Here is a 19,307-nt window from a genome sequence, read left to right on the forward strand (position 1 = left end):
TCCTCCCTCTCCCGCCTTCTCTCTCTCCCTCTCCCCGTCTGAGGAGGGGAAAAAAAACTGGAAGAGGACCAGGGGTCCAGCGATGCCTTATCTGTTAATATTAGAGTCCAGAGGAGGGCCAGACTCAATCACCAGGGGGATATTGGCAGAGGCTGCTGCTGTCACGTCTGCTGTGGGAAGCTGGGAGAAGCCGCGTGGAAATGAACCGCCGTCGGAATGTCTTTCTTTTCACAGCTAAACTCTGGAGTTGTTCAAGTGCTGCTTCTCTCGCCTCTCCGCGTTGCTAGTGATGTAAGGGGACCAGAAATATGTTTTTATCCCTGGTGTATGTATGAACTGTATGGTCTCAAGGGCATTGCGTGATACACTCATTGAATTTAAGAAATTAAGATCTGCTGCTGCTTATACATACATTTTTTTTTAAATACCAGCTTTTTAAAGAGAGCCGACAGTCTCACTTAATTGAGACCGGGAAAGTGGAGAGGTTGCATATAAAGGACGGACCGCCGTACAGAGAGCACCGAGGGGTCTCAAACCTCCGCCCACCGGGCGGGACACGCATGTGGGCCGAGCCCGGCACCTGCGTCACACAGCCTCCCTGAATACCGGCTTTTAATACGCTGTTAAAGGGCGATGCTATAGCTACTCATCGAGGCCAAACATGGGATTGCGTACACAAAGGTACAGAGGCACACAAGTCGAGTTTTAAGGGTCTCGAAATGCTGTGTTTCACCCCCCCCCCCCCATATCACCGTAACCCTTGGCCACAGTCGGACCGTTATGGCGGTTATGAAGCTCGCTGAATGACACCGCTCCATAAAACCAGAGCAGAAGCGAGACCCTGCACACGTGCTCATGCGACCTTGTCCAAACAACACCACCGGCCCGCGGCTGCAGAGAAGCACAGAAGCCACACCAAGGTGAATCGATGAACGATATGTTTTTCTTTCTCACATGACATCCACGTGTGAGCGGACGGAGGGCAGCAGATGTTGGAGTCTGACAGGAATTATCACTGGTGCAGAAACAAGCGCAGGGGACACCTGCATTTACAAGAGAAGGGCGGTTAAGCACAGGCACTTCACATTCACAATTAGAGTAGGGCAATGCAGTCGGGAGCAATTAAGTTGCTTCATAGAAAAGGGTAAATAAGCTTATACATATGGATTTTAACTTTGGCATCAATGACACGGCACTATAAATATTTACTGTGTGCTTGTCTGTGGAATACTTGGAGTGTGAGCTACTGCACGTGCACTTCCGTTTCCTCTGTCTCTTTCCTCTATTTGTGACTGAGGTTTTTAGCTTCAGATAAAAGTAAACCAGTGAGTACGGTTATGTAGCTGGACTGGGAGAAGCCGTCCTGTTTGATAGTGAGGATTTGATTCCTAGGTGGGGCTCAACCTGAATTGCTTTCGTAAATGTGTAGCTGTGTTAATGGATGGTACTTAAAAGTAAATGTATTAACAAATATCGTTGTTGTGGATAAGCGCCTCAGCTAAATGACTCCATGTGAAATGAGAATCTGAGACTTGAATCTGTCGCTGTAGGACCCAGCCAGCACAACGTTTGTTTACTGACTGACCCACTCTACAGGACCCGGCCTGTAGTCCTGCAGAGAGCCTTTACTGACTGACTCACTCTATAGAGCCCAGCCTGCACTCCTGCAGAGAGCCTTTACTGACTGACTGACTGACTGACTCTATAGGGCCCAGCCTTCACTCCTTCAGAGAGCCTTTACTGACTGACCCACTCTGTAGAGCCCAGCCTGCACTCCTGCAGAGAGCCTTTACTGACTGACTGACTGACTGACTCTATAGGGCCCAGCCTTCACTCCTTCAGAGAGCCTTTACTGACTGACCCACTCTGTAGAGCCCAGCCTTCACTCCTGCAGAGAGCCTTTACTGACTGACTGACTGACTGACTCTATAGGGCCCAGGCTGCACTCCTGCAGAGAGTCTTTCCTGGCTGACTGACTGACTGACTCTATAGGGCCCAGCCTTCACTCCTGCAGAGTGTCTTTACTGACTGACCCACTCTATAGAGCCCAGCCTTCACTCCTGCAGATAACCTTTACTGACTGACTGACTCTATAGGGCCCAGCCTGCACTCCTGCAGAGAGTCTTTACTGACTGACCCACTCTATAGAGCCCAGCCTTCACTCCTGCAGAGAGCCTTTACTGACTGACTGACTGACTGACTGACTCTATAGGGCCCAGCCTTCACTCCTGCAGAGAGCCTTTACTGACTGACCCACTCTATAGAGCCCAGCCTTCACTCCTGCAGAGAGCCTTTACTGACTGACCCAATCTACAGGACCCAGCCAGCACTCCTGCTGAGGGTAATTCCATGTGAAGTCTACACACATTTGGATCGCATCGTCACAGACTTAATGAGATTTGGCATGCTGATTTGGCCTAATAAGAAACCCCCGGAACCAAAATTACACTTGTCTCGGATTATTAATCTGGGAGATACGGGCTCACGATATTTTCACAAATTTGCGTGACTCCATGACTTTGACCTGTGCTGTAGGCCGAAGAGAAACGGTTCTCACAGCATCTCACTTCATAGGTCGTCTTCAGCAACACTTGATGTGGTATGCTATACAGTACAGCAACACTGTGAGGAATTTGTGATACAAAACCATGTGATGCTACCTATGCTGGCCCGTTTTTATCGTTTCATTTCAGTTTAATGAATGGACATAATGGTGGGCAAATAGGCTATTCTTTTACTTTTTTGTTAAGGACTTTGACCAGATTGTATAGAAATCACTTGCTTGGAATTGCATTGGGTATAATTGGGTATAATGGTGTGCAAATATGAAAGAGAAGCATTTTGACGGTCATGAAGGTGAACAGCGGTGTGGAAAAAATTACCAGTGTTTACGGACTGGAAAATGCTTTAACAAGATTGTGTCGACCTCTGCTGCCCCATGAAATAACACTTTTTTTGTGTGAAAGGAATATTAGAGTGCTGGACATCAGGTTTGGAGTTGGTTCAATTTCAGTTGAGTCCTTTCAGGAAAGTAATTGGAAGTCGATGTCGGCCGTAATGCTCAATGGACATTTTTCAACTCTTTAAGTTGAGTTTCAGACAGTGCATTCCGTGAGCTGAAGTGGAATTGACCTCCTCTGCGCTGGCGTTTATTTGGATTTTTCTTTGAAGTGAAACCTGATACTTTCGACCACAAGCAGCCTCAGCCTTCATTGTACTTGCTTGCCTGTCAAACGGCAACTAGACCGGGAGAATTCACCATATCGTGATTTTCCTCAGAAAAGTGCCCGGACCATTTTTTAATTACAGGGGTAGGTCGTTGATGAACCCGCCCTTGCCGGTGAAGCAGTCGAGGCTGGGCTCCCTCTTGATTGACTGGCTAATTAAATTGCACCCCTGCGTGGGGAGACGTGTGGCTCGTCTGTGGGGCGGCCCATGTGCGAAGTCCCCCGTCGGGGCTACCTGCCAGTGCGGCAAGAAATACAAGAGGGGGGACAAAAAAACAAAAAAATGAGGCCCATGTGCTGATGGTTATTGAAGAGGGAAGCAGGGCAGGGGAGGTAAAGCGTACTGAGCTGAAGTCATAAGTCTGCTGCCCGCGCTCTCCGGGGTGACTGGGCCCGGCTGCAGTGGTTCTGAACGTGTATTCCTGAGCGCGGGTGATTTACCCAGATGAAGCCCGCGTCTGACTGATGGCGGCGGTGTCACCGCTCTGTCTGAGCCCAAGGTCACCGCAGCCACGAGCAGGTGAGCGTGATCCAGTCTAATGGACGGAAATTGACGCGATCAGCGGCCCTTGCCTTGATGGACCCGCGCACGCCGGATTGATTTTCATACGCTACGCTGGAAAACGCCCCGTAAGGAATCGCTCTCCTTCCGCACGTCTCGTTTCCGCCGACCTTCACAACGCCGCCAACGCAATTAGCGGCTCTGCTGTTGGCTTCTTAATGCTTGTGTCGCGGGTTACGTGGTGAAAGTAGCGGTAATTGAACGACGAGGTTAACGCGGTTTAATTAACGTTTGTTTACGGGTGAACTGAACGTGCTGAACGCACTGCCGTGCGTCTGGCATCGCATACCCTGACACAATCACTATAATACAGATTCTCATTTTGTGTGGAATGAGACACACATGAGGTAAAGGCGGACTTTCATTTGTTAACCATTACAGAGTTGCCTCAGGTTTTTGAGGACACTTGGTTCATGTTTACTTCCACACACAACAGAGAGCTTACCAGTATCACTCTTTGGGTCTTTTTTTGTTGACCCTTTTCAGAGTTTGTAGATTTGTGGTCTCTTTTTGTTGGTTTCTGAGTGTGAGTGATTTCCCTGACAGGAAAAAGGGCCCTTGTCATGTCCATGCCAGCCAGGTTCCATTCACTGGTGACAGATAGAGGACAGCGCAGACATTGAAACTGTCTCTGTAAAAATGTCCTTACCCCTCATTATTGAATGCCCTCTGATTCAAGGATGGGTTCCCACACACTGCTAACAAAGGAAAAGGCTTCTCAGCGAGGCTGCTGTAATATGAAATCATTTATCACACCTACCCAGTGCCAGTAAGGGAACAAAAAGTGCTGGACAAAAACTTGGATCAAAAGATCATTGTTGTTTATTAACCTTTTCTGGAACACTTTCACAGGAAAGTCCTCCTTCTAGTACTCCATTGCTTTCAGTTATCAGTAGTGATGGTTACATCAGCATTATAATGTTCTCATCACACCTTAAAGGCCTTCAACCTTCAGCGTCAGCACGTTCACAGAGAACTGGCGGGATGAACAGTGTTGTGGTTTGAGGGTATTTGTTGCTGCAATTCCTCCCTTCACCATTAGAAGTCCGAAATGACCCATTTGTACCCTTAAATGTTATTTTTATTGTTACATTTTTGCCTTGGCTGCTCCATCTTCTTTAATACCTAATGATCCCCTTCTACTGCTGTGGCAAAATACTACAAACCTTCAGATAAATGACAGCGTGTAGTTCACCTAGAGAACATGCTCTTTGAATATGTATGTTCCAGGTTTAACATGACTGTGCTGTGGTCTCTGCTCACACAGATGATCAGACTGAAGCGTCAGGGGGCTGAAACGTTGTGGCACGCATGACAATGGGGCCGCCCCCCAGTCTGTACAGTACAGCGTGTGCTGTCCATTTCAATAGCCAGAGTCCTGCCGTTAAGTTCTATTGCAACTAAGTCAGGCTTACCACTCTAATCTTACGTTTACCGTTACTCGAAATGTTAATGCATGTGTGTGTATCTGTGCCTGGCCTGTGCTGTTAACACCGCTTGATGGTGAGGCTGGAGAAGTGATGGCTACCATAGCCTGATATAAATGCGAAATGACTGTGATAAACTTGTAGACGATGAACAATAGCGCTTGTCCGTCAAAATAATTGATTAATTAGATGTTGGGCACATGTATAAAACAGTGAAAGTCGTAGATATTGTGTTTGTGGCGATAAAGCGCCTGAACCTACCCTGTGTGCCAGAGCACTTGTGAACACTTTCGCTCTGTGCTATTTGTGGAGAGGGAACAGGTATCCATGCAAGGGGAGATTTATAAAGCTGTTGAAAATGGCAATGTGGGTTTAACCTAAGAACAGGAATTTACTTGTCAAGGTTGTGCCGACCGCTGTATATTTTGAGCGCAATTTTCTCTGATGGTTTGTCTTGAGGGCCTTGTCTCCTGTTATAAATGTAGAGATGCCTGGTATTCGTTGTGTAGCACAGGCTGTACTTTGTTGTAAAATGAAAAAGACACTAAACTAAATTTGTGTTGCAGTACCCTGGTCAACAATGCTTTCCCGGTAACACACAAACCACTTTGTGTACACGAACAGGAGAACCTATAGTCCAGATTGACACATTAAATGATTTCTTAATGAATTCTCTTTTACTTGAATCAGATTTAGAGTTCATGGAATACTAAAAATGTTATTTTGCATGTGGTATTGGCTTTCACATGCAGTGTGTATCCACCTTAAGAACAGTATATGAGTGTGTGTGTGTGTGTGTGTGTGTGTGTGTGTATTTGTGATGGTAATATAGCTGTCCGATCACAATTTGTGGAAGTACATTTTGCCATGGTTAATTATGTTGAATGATTCATGGCGAGTAATGGGTTTCTTGCTTTCTTCAGTGTGGAGGGGAAAAAAAATCCTCTTCCGTTCAGTGTTGTTTTGGAGACACGTTGTGACAGATGCATCATTCATGCCTACATGCAAATGAGCTGCTACTGGAAACCAACCAGATGTATTTGTAACAATAAGACTCTAGCGTTAAAACTGTGATTTCAATTAATGCATTTTCTTGAGATGACCACATGAATGAGGATTGGGCTTACCTGTTATCTCATCAAATAAGGCATAGAAATGGGCTATATCCATATTTAATTTGCAGCGTTTGTGCCAGTTATTGTTTCATTAAAAACAAAGGTCTTCCACGTTTCGAGAGGATGTTCCCTCAAACCATTAGCGAGGAAAAATTACCTTGGCGCGATGTTGTGTTTTTGTGTGGAGCGTTGAGGCTCAGTGGTGCTTTTTGTGTTCAGAGATGGTGTGTGGCCTCAGATGCTCAGTGAGAACAATGTGTTATTGTTAAAATTGAAATTGAATTTTGTCAAAGAATGATCAGGGTTCAGAGATGCGAAATTCATTTGTATTTTTAGACTAACAACTCTCTGAGAGATGACAGAATCCATAAGTCAGATTGAGGCAGCTCAGTCGGCTCTAAATAATGCACGTGCATCAGCTGAAATGAGGAAGCGTATGCCGGCCACATAAGACTCTGCTGCATACTTTCAGAATGTCAATCATAGTTGACTTTGTGGTTATGGTATGTTTTTTTGTTTGTTTTTTTTGACAAAACATTTGGGCAGTCAAAATGAATGGTTTGTGAAAGTGCAGCCATAAAAAAAGTCTATAAACTTAATTTACAAGGTACTCAATCTATTCTTTTCTGGTACTGTAGCATTCTGTAGGGATGGTTCCGCCCTTTGACTCTTTAAATGCCCTTTATTGTAGACCTTTATCAGCAAGATGCCTTATATGGGAATACTGGATTCTAGTGAAGAAGCTTTGGTCTTGAATCACTCCGTTTCATTTTCTGCTATGCGTTGGATAGGTATGACTGTGGTAATACATTCAATATGGTATGCAGGAGCTGAATTGAGCAGTTAAACTGGGAGGTGGGGGGTGATTAGATCTACACAGAGCTGGATTTGCTTAAACAGTAAAGGGTTGATGCCCCCACGTTCTATACGCAGTGCTACAGAGTGAGTAATTTCAACCGATACGACCTGAAATGCCCCATATCTTCACCAAACGACCGGAGTAGCTGTGAGGTAGTTCGGTGCGGTAATTTGATGGCATCGCACCCCTGTAATTATCTGCAGGGCGAGTTCAGCGCGCCAGATCTGCCAGTGCATGCGCATTATGTGCGGTGAGCAGACGGCGAGATGGGCCTGGCATGGGGGCTGACTGTCTTTCCCGGCGCAGTCACTCCCTCCCCCGTGAGGAGCAGCTGATTCTCAGCAGGACCCCAGGAAAACGCTTCCTCGAGCTACTGTCCCCCCCACAGAGCCAAGGCCTTTAAACGGCCTTCCCCTGACCCACGGGATTTACCCTTTCAGTGCCAACCTTATACATTATTGGCATTTTGGCAGACGCTGTTATCCAGAGCGACGTACAGTTGATTAGACTAAGCAGGAGACAATCCTCCCCTGGAGCAATGCAGGGTTAAGGGCCTTGCTCAAGAGCCCAACGGCTGTGGGCATCTTATTTTGGCTACACCGGGAATAGAACCACCGACCTTGCGTGTCCCAGTCATTTACCTTAACCACTACACTACAGGCCGCCCCTTATACCTTTTCAACCAGTCAGAATGACTGCTACTATTGTTTTGAGCCCCTATTAAAACCCTGCTGATTTGAGCTGGAGCAGTCCGCATTGCAAGGTTCATTGCCTTGTTGTTGAGCTCACAGACAGTGTTTCTACTGGCAACTGCACAAACGGGAAATGTCTCCAAAATCAACAAAAATGGTCTGCTTTGAGCCCAAAAATAAGGTGGTTACTTTGTCAACTCAGACGAGCTGTTTGATTTACACCAGAAGCTCCAGACTCTACCAAAAAGCGCTTATTAAAATGTTGCAGCGATTTAACGATTAAAAAGATATTAGGCCCTCCGGCTGGAAAGCTTTCCACCCCTCGTGCCATAAAATATAAACCAAATTAAACACAGAACATGCCCATCCTGCATGCAGCAACCAAATTGCTGCCTTTCAAACTGCTGCCACTAAATCCAGTTGTTCCTCTAACACCTCCTCTCCTCTTTCACCACGTCTGTGTTTGTTTCTTTTTCTCAGGGTGAGGTTGTGCCCCTTTACCCCTTTGAGACGGGAAGCACCAACACATTGCGTTCTGGTGTTCACAACACTTTCCCAAAGAAAAACAAAGTGTTTGTGTTCGCTTGTGTTCGCTTTAACTGTTACAGCTCATTGAACCTGTTGACCCTGAGTTGTTACTGAGTTTACCACTCAGCGAGTTTTTAACTGAAATCTATGTCTGATGCTTTTCGAGTTAAAATACCATGCGTGCCAAATTAGACCTATTGTTGAGAACCTGGAAGAACACCGTAATGAATAGCCTTAGTTAGCCTTTGAAAAGGGGCTCTAGCAGTATGCCAACTAACTGCGATTATTTAAATTAAAATGTAGACTTCCTCTGAAACATTTAACTTGAAAATGTGTGAAAAGAAATGGTGAGACTTGCGTAGTGTTGTGTCCCACATAGCATTCCAATTTCCTGTTTAAAAATAAAATAAAAAATAAACTGAAATAAGGGATTAGCCTAATTGCTTTGTTTCAGGCCCAGTGCGGTAATAATGGAACTTGTGACTTCGTTCTGCACTTGTTGCTGAGAAACACCGTTTCTAAGTGAGAATTTAACAAAAGATTTCTGCATGAAATAATTAGACTGTAACAGAAAAAAACAATACGAGGGAAAGTAACTTTTGCCAGACGCAGTGGTGTGCTCTTCGGTTCGGGGAATGCGTTGGAGCTAGCTCATTTGCGGAGCTCTTTGTTTTACTTTGTCACACAGCTTTATTGCTTTGCCTGCAAATGCTGAAAATACTAATTTGCCTCAGTGCAAACGAGCCATCGGACCGCGACACAGGGGGTAGTTAAAGAAGTAGACCGGTAAATATTAGGAGGTGTGAAGGTAGGCTATATTTTCCTGTAGCCCTGTGTGTCGGCGGAGCCCCGTCTGTATTTATAGCCTGTTTATGATCTCTTTCAAGTGGCCGCTTTCTTCCCATCCTGTGTGCAGGTTCGTCCTGGACGGCGCCAGTTTATTACTTCTATTTCACACTTAAATTTTGTTTGTGCATTTCCATGGTATAATGAGCACTGTATGTGTGGCAGTGAATAAATTGGAATAAATTAGACGACACAATGGGTCCCCATGGAATGTAAATTGACTCGCATTAACTTGCTTGCAAATAACTGAGCGGCCAGGCGCTTTATTTTCTGTCAGTCCGACTCGAGGTGCACGGTGCAGCACTACGTGTGGCTGGTTTACACTCGCTTCGGGCACCTTTATTTCCGCTTTCATTTTAGGAAACAAAAACTATTGGTCTCGATCAGGGGTGTCCAGTCTGATCTTAGAAATTGCTGTTGTGGATGCTGGGTTTTTTTCTTGGCTCAGCACTATGACATCTGATTCGACCAATTAACTAACCGTGGTCGTCCTTTTAAGTAGAATCGGTGGAGAATTTTCACCGTAAAAGACAGTGCATCTCTAATGAAGTGTGAGGACTGTTTGTACAAAAAAATTCCTTTTTTTGGTTTTATTTTATATGTGACTATAAGTGGCCATGTCTAACATTAGTGCGGAAGTGTACTGCACTGTTCTGAATTTATCTTGGGAGCAAGGAGGAATCTGTCCCTGTAGAGTTCATTGATAAATAAAGTTTTCTCTGTCGGGTTTTATAGAGTTCTCATGCAAATACACTGTTCCCCTGAGCCTTCCGGAAACAACTGGGCCTCCATTAATGCAGACTCCTGGACCCACTCTTTTTTCCTATTAAAATTGGCCTGTGCTAGGCATGCTAATGATTAACCGATTATCGATTATTTGCCGTTCATTTAGTTTGATCAATCACATTCTCATCACCACTTTGGAGTATATCACCTGTCGTGTTTTGGTGAAATTCAGTTATAATGTAATTTCTAAATAAGGTAGCGTACTGTGACCTTGTGTAGCAAACGAAGCAGCTTTTAATTTACTCAGAACAAGAGCAGTCAAGGAACGGCTCACTTCCTCTGGCAATGTCAGCAACAATACAGCTGGTAACGGAAGAACAGTTCTGTGGGAAGAACACCTTAGCTAAGTTACACGTTTACAAAGCTTCTGTAGGTGAAGCCAAAGACAGACTTGGCTGTTGATCTCTTTCAGCACTTTATCAATGGAAAGCCAAAACAATGCCTTCATTTTTCAATATTTACACAGTTTTGCCCATTTTGTATTTAACTTTTGAATCAAGCTGAACTTACTTCACAAAGGTACTGGACTGTTCTTCCAAAAAACGTTTTCATTCATTGATGCCGATGCTGCCTGCTGCCTGACTTAGACTCTTTTGTTGTCCATGCCACGCAACGTGCTAAGGATGCTGGGACTCCTGGAGGTTTTATTGTTCATGCTTAATCGATGATTGTTCGTTAATGTTAGTGAAAATCGATCAGGGAATTTCTGAACATTTGCATCACTAGCCTGTACCGTAGGTGCAAAGGTCATGGTTAGCCGCTTAATTTATTTTAAATAGGCCTAAAAACATCTTTAAATGTCTGAGGAATTCACCTCACCATGAGAATAGTTTTTGGTGCAAATATTAGATGGTATTTTAAGCCTGTAGGCTGTATATACACTGATTTCTGAATGTTTACTTTTACCTGGGCCTTGCAAAATGGCTCAAGCTGACGTGTTGAATTAAGAGGGTAAACTTTTGCGGAAAGTTTTAACATGTTTTTATTGAAATATAAGTAATGAAATTTGTCCTTAATTTTGCCACCATGTCCCTTCTGCAGACTGGACTTTTTCTTTTTAACAAGCGGCTGCTCGTGCATTTTTTTACAATTTTCTATCCTGCTTTGCCACCGTTCCTCCCAATCGGCCGCTTTCCCGGTTATGTTGTCCTAATGAGGGGCCGTATGAATTACTCCCAGTCTCTCCAGCGGAGTGGCCCGTGTGTTTTAATGAGCCGCCAGCCCAAATAAAGGCGCTTTTAATGGGTTTTAATGCAGTCGGGAGCCATTGTGTTGCGGTCCCACGTCGGGCAGCGTTACAGAGGTTTTTTTAATGAGCGTGCCTGGATGTGACCTGAATGCTTTTCCGAGAGGACCCGTGTCCAGCGGTTGCCGTGGCGTCCCTCACCCACAGTGCCCGTGAGGGTAGTGGGTGTGGGCGCGGTGGGTCAGTACCCTCATCATCACTGGAACAACCCCCCCACACCCACTAGCCGCCCCTGCTGCTGCTGCTGCCCTCGCCCTCCACTCCATTTATCCGTTACGCCGTCTATGTCCTGCTGAGGTTCCGCTAAATTACTTTTTGAAAAGCCTGCAGGGGGGTTTTACTTTAGATTAACTTCTTCCCGTCTTTTTGCAGGTTTAACGCACTAAAGTGTGAGCGGATGTTTCCTTAATTGGCCTCCGATGGATCCTCGTCCGTTAGCCTAGCTGGCGAATCTCATGCGCCACGATAGGCTCATTCCCATTAGGCCTCCTGAGGAGAATGCCGCCATTTGAGACTGGCATTTACCTGCCGCCTCTCTCGATGTGGGCCGAAGTCGCCGGTCCATAATTAATCACGGCACAGCCGGCTGCCATCTTCTTGTAACAAGGGAGAGCAGAACAAAGCCCAGGTAGAACCAAAGTAAAACCACGGCCTGATCAAGACCAAATTCCGACTCCTGTGGCTAGGGATGTGTACCGAGAGCCGGTATTTTTTGGTACCGGTTCCTAATTGGTCGGTACCAGAGTACCGCTAAAGATTCTGGACAAACGATACTGTTTTCGGTATTTTTCAAGAGTCTACCGCGTAATTATGACACTGCCGCCGTCGACAGGTTATGACGCAGCGCCCCGTTGTTTTCTCTAGTAGTCTCTAGTAGTATGCCAATATGTCGGCCGTAAGAGCTAAGCGCTCCAAGGTATGGGCTCACTTCATCAAACTCAATGAATCCTTGGCTCAATGCAATACATGCAAGAAAGTAGTTGCGTCAACGGGGGGTAACACCAGCAACATCATGAAACACTTGCGGTCTACCCATAGCATTAAGCTGAAGGAGTGCGGCGTTAGCAACCCGGCAGACGCTAACAACACCGTGCCCTCCTCCGTGCAGGCAGACTCAGACAGTGCTTCTTCATCAAGTCACGGTGAGTGTATGAATCATTAAAGGGGAAGTGAAGTATTAGATTAAGTTGGCATAATTTACAAGATTGATTCCCAATATATACATCCTTAAAGGTTTAAGACTGCCAGTAAAGCTGGATTAAAAATAAAAACTAATTACCCTTTTTTAAAACATGCGCAGTGCCATTTTATCCGAGTGTATAGCGTGACGTCACTCTGTCCAGAGCGATCTCGGCGGCTGCCAGACAAAGTAAATATGTTGCTTTTCCTTAACAAAAACTGTTAGGGCTAAATGCGTCAGGAGAAGTGCCTCCCCTACACTGTTCTGTTTACATGTATGCGTCTGTTGGGTTGAACATGTAGGCAAGGGCTTTGGTCATCTCCCTAGGTTTTTTATTTTATTTCATCTATTCTGAGAAGCATTTGTAATTTTAAGTTAAGCTTCTGTTCTGTTGAAGCATTATCACATTGACAGTTACCTTTAAGGCTGTATGGAGCTGCCTGCTCGTTTTTTTGACATACGTGCACATGTTGACTTGCTAAGGGCTTAAAAGGCAGGTGTTGTAAGTTGTTTAATGATGTTGCTGGTGTTACCCCCCTTGCGGTAATAAAAAACGATTGAATCTTTTACCATCTTATAACGTCTTTATTTTATACACTAAATTACACGCCGTGGTATCGATAAGAGTATAGATAAATACCGGCACCGATAAGGAGTATCGGTATTGGTATCGGTATCAATAAAATTCTAACGATACACATCCCTACCTGTGGCACCAGAGTGCTCGAGCCAGCCTGTAAAAGAACAGATTCCCACGAGCGCCCAGCATCCTGCACTTCTGAATCCATGCCCTCTCCCTCTCTCTCCCCCTATTTCCCCCTTTCTCTCTCTCTCCCCCTATCTCCCCCTATCTCTCTCTCCCCCCCCTCTCTCCCCCCTCTCTCTCCCTCCATCTCCCCCTCTCTCCCCCCCTCTCTCCCCCCTCTCTCCCTCCATCTCTCCCTCCATCTCTCTCCCTCTCTCCCCCTCCCTCCCCCTCTCTCCCCCTCCCTCCCCCTCTCTCCCCCTCCCTCCCCCTCTCTCCCCCTCCATCTCTCCTCTCTCTCTCCCCTTCTCTCCCCTTCTCTCTCCTCTCTCTCTCCTTCTCTCTCCCTCTCTCCCCCTCTCCCTCTCTCTTCTCCTCTCTCCCCATCTCTCCCCCATCTCTCTCCCCCTCTCTCCCCATCTATCTCCCCATCTCTATCCTCCCATCTCCCCATCTCTATCCCCCCATCTCCCCATCTCTCTCCCCATCTCTCCCTCTCTCTCTCCCTCTCTCCCTCCAGCGCTTCTTCCACCTGTGTGCTTCCTGCGTAATGGTTTGTTTGTGGGGAAGTGAAGCGGGGCAGATGGTGCGGTACGGGGGGCTTGGGGAGCGTTGATGGAGACTGGAACAGACAGAATCCACTGGTGGTAGGACTCCACTGCGCTCCGTCTGTGGTGCTAAACCTCTGCATGAACTTCCTTCAGTTTGGAATGGCCTTGGGCGTATGAACCCTGCGTGTCCGACACGCACCTGCTGAACTTATTTCAGTTTTTGGCCACCTTATCGTGACTTTCACCTGGGGGGAGTACAGACATTTTGAGAATAAGGGTTTGTTTATACACTAACAAGGAATTGTGTTAGGTGAACAGTGTATAAAAGAGGGATGTGTGAAAAGAGAAAGTCCTTCAGGGGTGGGATCACACACTATAATCTTAATTAGTCTCAAATAAAAGTCGGGTCGGTAAAGGGCAGTTTTTCTGTTTGTGAGGCGTGATTCTGAGGGTGTGTGAAGGTTGCGGAAGGATGTATTTAGTTGGCTTGCTGGGAGGTTTTTTGGCTGTTAATTGGCAGCATGCAGGGAGAAATGAAGACGACAGGTTCATTGGGCTAATCCCTGCGTGCTAGGATGATGAGGAAATCACCTACAGGGCAACAGACTTATGACATCTCACTTTCTCTCACTCTCCTCTCACCGGATGGAGATGCTAAAAACACTACACCCTGTAACCCTGTGAAGATACCCCCGGTGCTTAGATGTGTTAGAGCAACTAAATTTTTAGTTTTGCAAATCCTTTCTATTCAAATGTGATACTGAATCCAATGGTACAACCATTTTTATCCGGTCTTTTCTTTTCAGTGAAAAGTGCATGCTTGCACCCTTAAGATCAGTTGGTTAAGCATGTGTAAACACTGGGCATATGTAAAACCCACATACATTTTATATTAGATTTTATCATGAGCTGCAGTAATATGACAAATTCCATTATTAGGTGTCTGTGAGGTGGGGAAAACCTGTCATTTTCTCAGTGGCGTTTGTGGTTGAAATGCGCAGTGCGTGTTGTGCAGATTCTTGGAAATGTCTTGGCACTGATGTGTTCGTATTGACAGAGCCTAATTCAGACTAGCAGGTCTGTTTCCTTGGCCTTTTCATGAACTATTTGCATATAGATTAATCATAATCATGAGTTGTACTTACAGAATCCGTTGTAGATTGTTGAACAGCTTTTGTGATACTACATTATCATTGTGTGGTCAACTTGTTTTTCTTGTCGACTGCTGTACTCAATTTGACTAATTACTTTCAGGACTGTTGAAGTCAAGGGGTTATCATTTCAGATTATGGTTTCAAAGGAGTAGCTCTAAATTGGTTTTGGGAGCCATGGCTGCATAGTTAATTGCTTTGTTTACCTTGTTCATTTAGAAGTTGTGATCACAGGGAATTTGTATCGTGAGACAGGTCCAAAATTACTGCCTGGCCTATCTTTTTCTGTCCTGCAGAACTTTCTATCTCTTTCCATCCCAGGGCTGACCTTGAAAGTTGGAGATTCTGCCGTTCTATTTGCTGTGAGAAATTGCGGGCTTGGTTAACTGATTAGATCTCCAAGTAAAGAGTGGTGTGTGGCTGAAATTTCTGGGTTTTTTCTTTTTTGTTTGTTTGGTTGCCTGGCAGTTACGATTTCCATGAAATGCTGGAAAGGTTGGAATGGGGGACTGAGCAAGGCTACATGAGGAGAGGGTAGCAAGTGTTCTCCGTTTTAAAAGCCAGCTTCTATAAAGGACGCGGCCTGGAAAACCTGGAAATGTTTTATTCAGGTTTCCAGTCACAGACTTGGAAAATGAGAAGATTGCCTAATGTCCTGGAAAACAATTAGTTGTCCTGGAAAATATATGTAGTGCAATGTTATACTAAGCTAGACTATATGCCAAAACCAAAGGTGCCCTTTGCGATTGCGATCTCCACCCCCACACCTCATCACCTGGTCCTCCTCTATACAGTTACATAAAACCATGAAATCTCCCGGAAAACAATGTATTGAAAATGAGTAACCCTGTCTCTGAGATGTGTTCAAAAGTCACCAAACACCCGCCCCTGAGGTTCGCTCGCACAAAGCCACGGAAACCGTGATAAATTAAGGTCTTTTTACATTTTGAAACGAAGGCAGCTTTGAGTTAGTAGGCTTCCTTGATTGATCACTCCCTCATGCTTACACTGAGCTGTGCCAATTTGTTTTGACTTCATTAATGAAGTGAGACTGATGGAAGAGTTTCCTTGGCCCGGCCTTCGCTAACCATTCCGGGAGGACTGGTGTGCATCATCTGAATGAATCATGAATCAATTGGAGACATTTGAGACAGAATCCGCCGGGACCTTCAAAATTTTTTAATGAGGGCTCACCGTCATCTGACAATTATAGATTTAGCTTTTTGACTGATGGCTAAGGTCCACCTCCTAACAAGATTGTGAAACGAGGGAACAACCCCTGTTTGGCTGCGGCCTGACGAACCTAGTGATGGCACAGTGAGGTTCCATGGGACCAAAATTCACAGAGCTACCGTATGATATCAGAGGCTTATTGTTTGAACCAATCATCGTGTTTTTCTCCCACTGTGGATAGCCAAGCCTTATTTGTTCAGACAAGTGATTGATAGCTCATTGCAGCCCTACCATTTTGGGGTTCATGAAGTCTGACTCTCCTAGCACATTCTGTGACACCTTCATTTAAACGTCTGTTTTAAAGGGATAGGTCCTATGGATGACATTACGGGCTGTTGTCAAGCAATTGCTATCAGCTGTTGTGGAACCAGGAGTGTAGTAATGGTTGTGAAGTGCAGTCACACTGATGAGGTCCACAACCTGGTAAAAAATGACAGTTTTTGGCTATATTTGCCCTTTTTCATACATATACAATATGCATTTATGCAACTTTGGTTTATTGATGCTGTCATTTTTTAAATAACTAAGGTGGTGACTTTTTGGCCCTCATCAAATTGATGTTTATCGGCTAAGAAAGATAAAGGCTAACGGAGAGCGAGCTCGTAGGAGTAGGATTAGGAGTAGGAGTAGTGCTTGGTGCCTGACATGTCCCCAATTTATTACAGAATTTGTGATGAGAAACTCAGTGGAAAAATTCCAGAATTGCAATGTCCCGATTTGGGAACAGTCCACATATTCACCTCCTATACTGCAACTATGCAGCCTATAGTTTGCTAACTTTTCATTGTTATTCATGTTGGCTAATTTTTAAACAATGCTGACGAGTTCAAGTAACTTTTTATTTATTTATTTATTTATTTATCTATTGCTGTATTTTTGTTGCTCATTTCTTATATTATGGTCATTAAAAAAAATACTGTAATCAATGAAATAAATGTAGGCAATAAATAAGCCATTTTTCAAATGATTAGTTAAATTAATTCATTTTTGCATATTCACGTTTTGAAACCATCCGCTGGTACAGGTGTTTTTATTTTTACTGGTTCATGCAACATTTTATGTATCCGCCCCCCCTCTAGTCCCATTGATCCCAGTATTTCAGTGTGTGTACTTGAGTATTTGATTCTCCTGACAGTTTCCTCCAATGTTCTTAGCCACTACATCTTAATTAATTTGTTGAATGTTGAAATAAAGAAAAAAATCCATTTGAATTAAATTTGTGTGGAATTGGGTACAATTCTTTGGTTTCTGAGCCATTTCACGCTTCCTAACTATTTCACATTCAATTGTCTTTCTCAATCTGTCAGAAGAGGGTGTGTGTGTGTGTGTGTGTGTGTGTGTGTGTGTGTGTGTGTGTGTGTGTGTGTGTGTGTGTGAGAGAAATTTGTCAAATTAATTCCGTTGATATTTCTCCCCCTCTCGCCTGTGAATCACTAAATTAATCAGAAGGAATTTTGCCTGCTGGCTGCGTCTAGCCAGATAGTGGCTCCATTCCCAAACAAAAAAAAAATTATGCTTAATTGCCTTCTGACATTGTTAGCGTTTATTGACACTATAATGCCTCATTGTCTAATAATCACCTTCGATTTTGTATTTTTTGGCACATGGCTACTTTGCCAAAATCAAACTTGACACTTGGGCCTCATGGCCAAAAAGCACATTGTTAGTAGGAATGATTCAACTTCAGAAATTCATACTTTAAACTTTATTCCTGAGCTGATTTATTTTATTTTTTTTATTCCTTAGGCTGTACTGTAAGACAAAAGAATGCCAGGCACTGTTGAATAATATTAGCTCTAAATTAACAGTAGAATCTCTGGTGACACTTTACTTGAACCCTTCAACATAAGGCTGTCATACACACAGTGTGGCTCATAATGTTTTCCAGTGGAAGTGATGACTGTTGAGGTAAACTGACATCATGTATTATCACACCTTGTGGCAGCTGTTATCTGGAATGTGGATGGCAATGTTTTGTCGGCCTTTTGTCAAAGGGTCCAGGTGTTACCACAACTATATGAAACTAATTTACATTGGCTTGGTAGTTCATAGATATTAGTTAGTATAGTAGTTAAAGTGGGCTGTGGCTGGCTGGTTGTGGCGATACGCAGTAGGTGATATGGTTCATATGAATGCTTGATTACACAAAATAAAGGTGCTGAGAGACAACCCCGCTAGCAAGAGCCCAAGGTTGAATTCTGGGTGACGGAAATTCTGTGGCAAACTGGGCCACTTCGATGTTCAATGAAAGGGATGATTATTTTTATGAGAGGATGAGCAACTTTTTTCTTTGTCTTTCAGAGAGCCCCATGACTATCTGCATTTTTCAGGCAATAATGGTAATAATTGGAAACCACATTAATAATCGGCAGTTTGCATGCTTTAGACAAAATACGATTCTGAAGGCTCACTGAAAATGTCAAGATATTTTTTAAAAGGTTAAAATTGAAGAAGTGTCTTTGCAATTCTAAGCGCCCCTTCCATCTGAGTGACCTGCTCATTGAACCTATGAAGTGTGCCAGCGAGCAACAATGTACTTCCTGAAAAGCCTTTTCAGAACATGCATCCCATAATCCCCCCTGCAATTCACAGCCTGGCCCTATGAATGTGTGAGCGGCGTGCCGCACCAGGGCACGTCTGCCAGCCAGCCAGCCACACTGGCTGCACTAATACTCACGCGCATTTGGCTTATTCCTCAGTCTCTAAGATGGTGGAAACCTGTCGCAAGGTATCATTCCTGTATGTTGGCCTGGATAAAAGAAGAGCCATCACTGTGGAATGGAGTGAATGAGAGTACTACAGCCCCCCAAAGGGGCCACGGTGCGTAGCCGTCGGTCCGCCTTGTGAGGCGTGTTTGGTTTGGCGAAGCCGGGCGTGCTGGCTGATCCCGGAGAGGGAGGCATATGCCGGGCCGCTGGTGGAACAGCTCCGCCTCGCGCTGCGGCCCGCACTCACCTCGCCCGAGGCTGGGAGAACGGAGCGCTGGCGCGCAGACGCGCAGATGCGCCCGCTGCCCCGCTGCCTGCTGCCCGCCCGCTTCCTCACGCCTGTCTCTGGCACTGCGCTAACAAAGCGGAGGCTCCTGGTAATCAATGTGCTCAGCTAACCACGTCCGGCTCCCCGGCCGCGCCAGCCAGGGCCTTCCGCCGTTTATCTCCC

At 45.0% G+C, this 19,307-nt stretch overlaps 1 protein-coding gene across 2 annotated transcripts in view; it reads left to right on the forward strand.

The window, feature by feature from the left end:
- LOC133116456 (protein diaphanous homolog 3-like) overlaps positions 1-19,307 on the forward strand; it is a 354,934-nt gene that overhangs the window by 21,098 nt on the left and 314,529 nt on the right. The gene's annotated exons all lie outside the window — the stretch shown is intronic.

This window comes from Conger conger, chromosome 17, assembly GCF_963514075.1.
Source record: "Conger conger chromosome 17, fConCon1.1, whole genome shotgun sequence".
Taxonomy (NCBI): domain Eukaryota; kingdom Metazoa; phylum Chordata; class Actinopteri; order Anguilliformes; family Congridae; genus Conger; species Conger conger.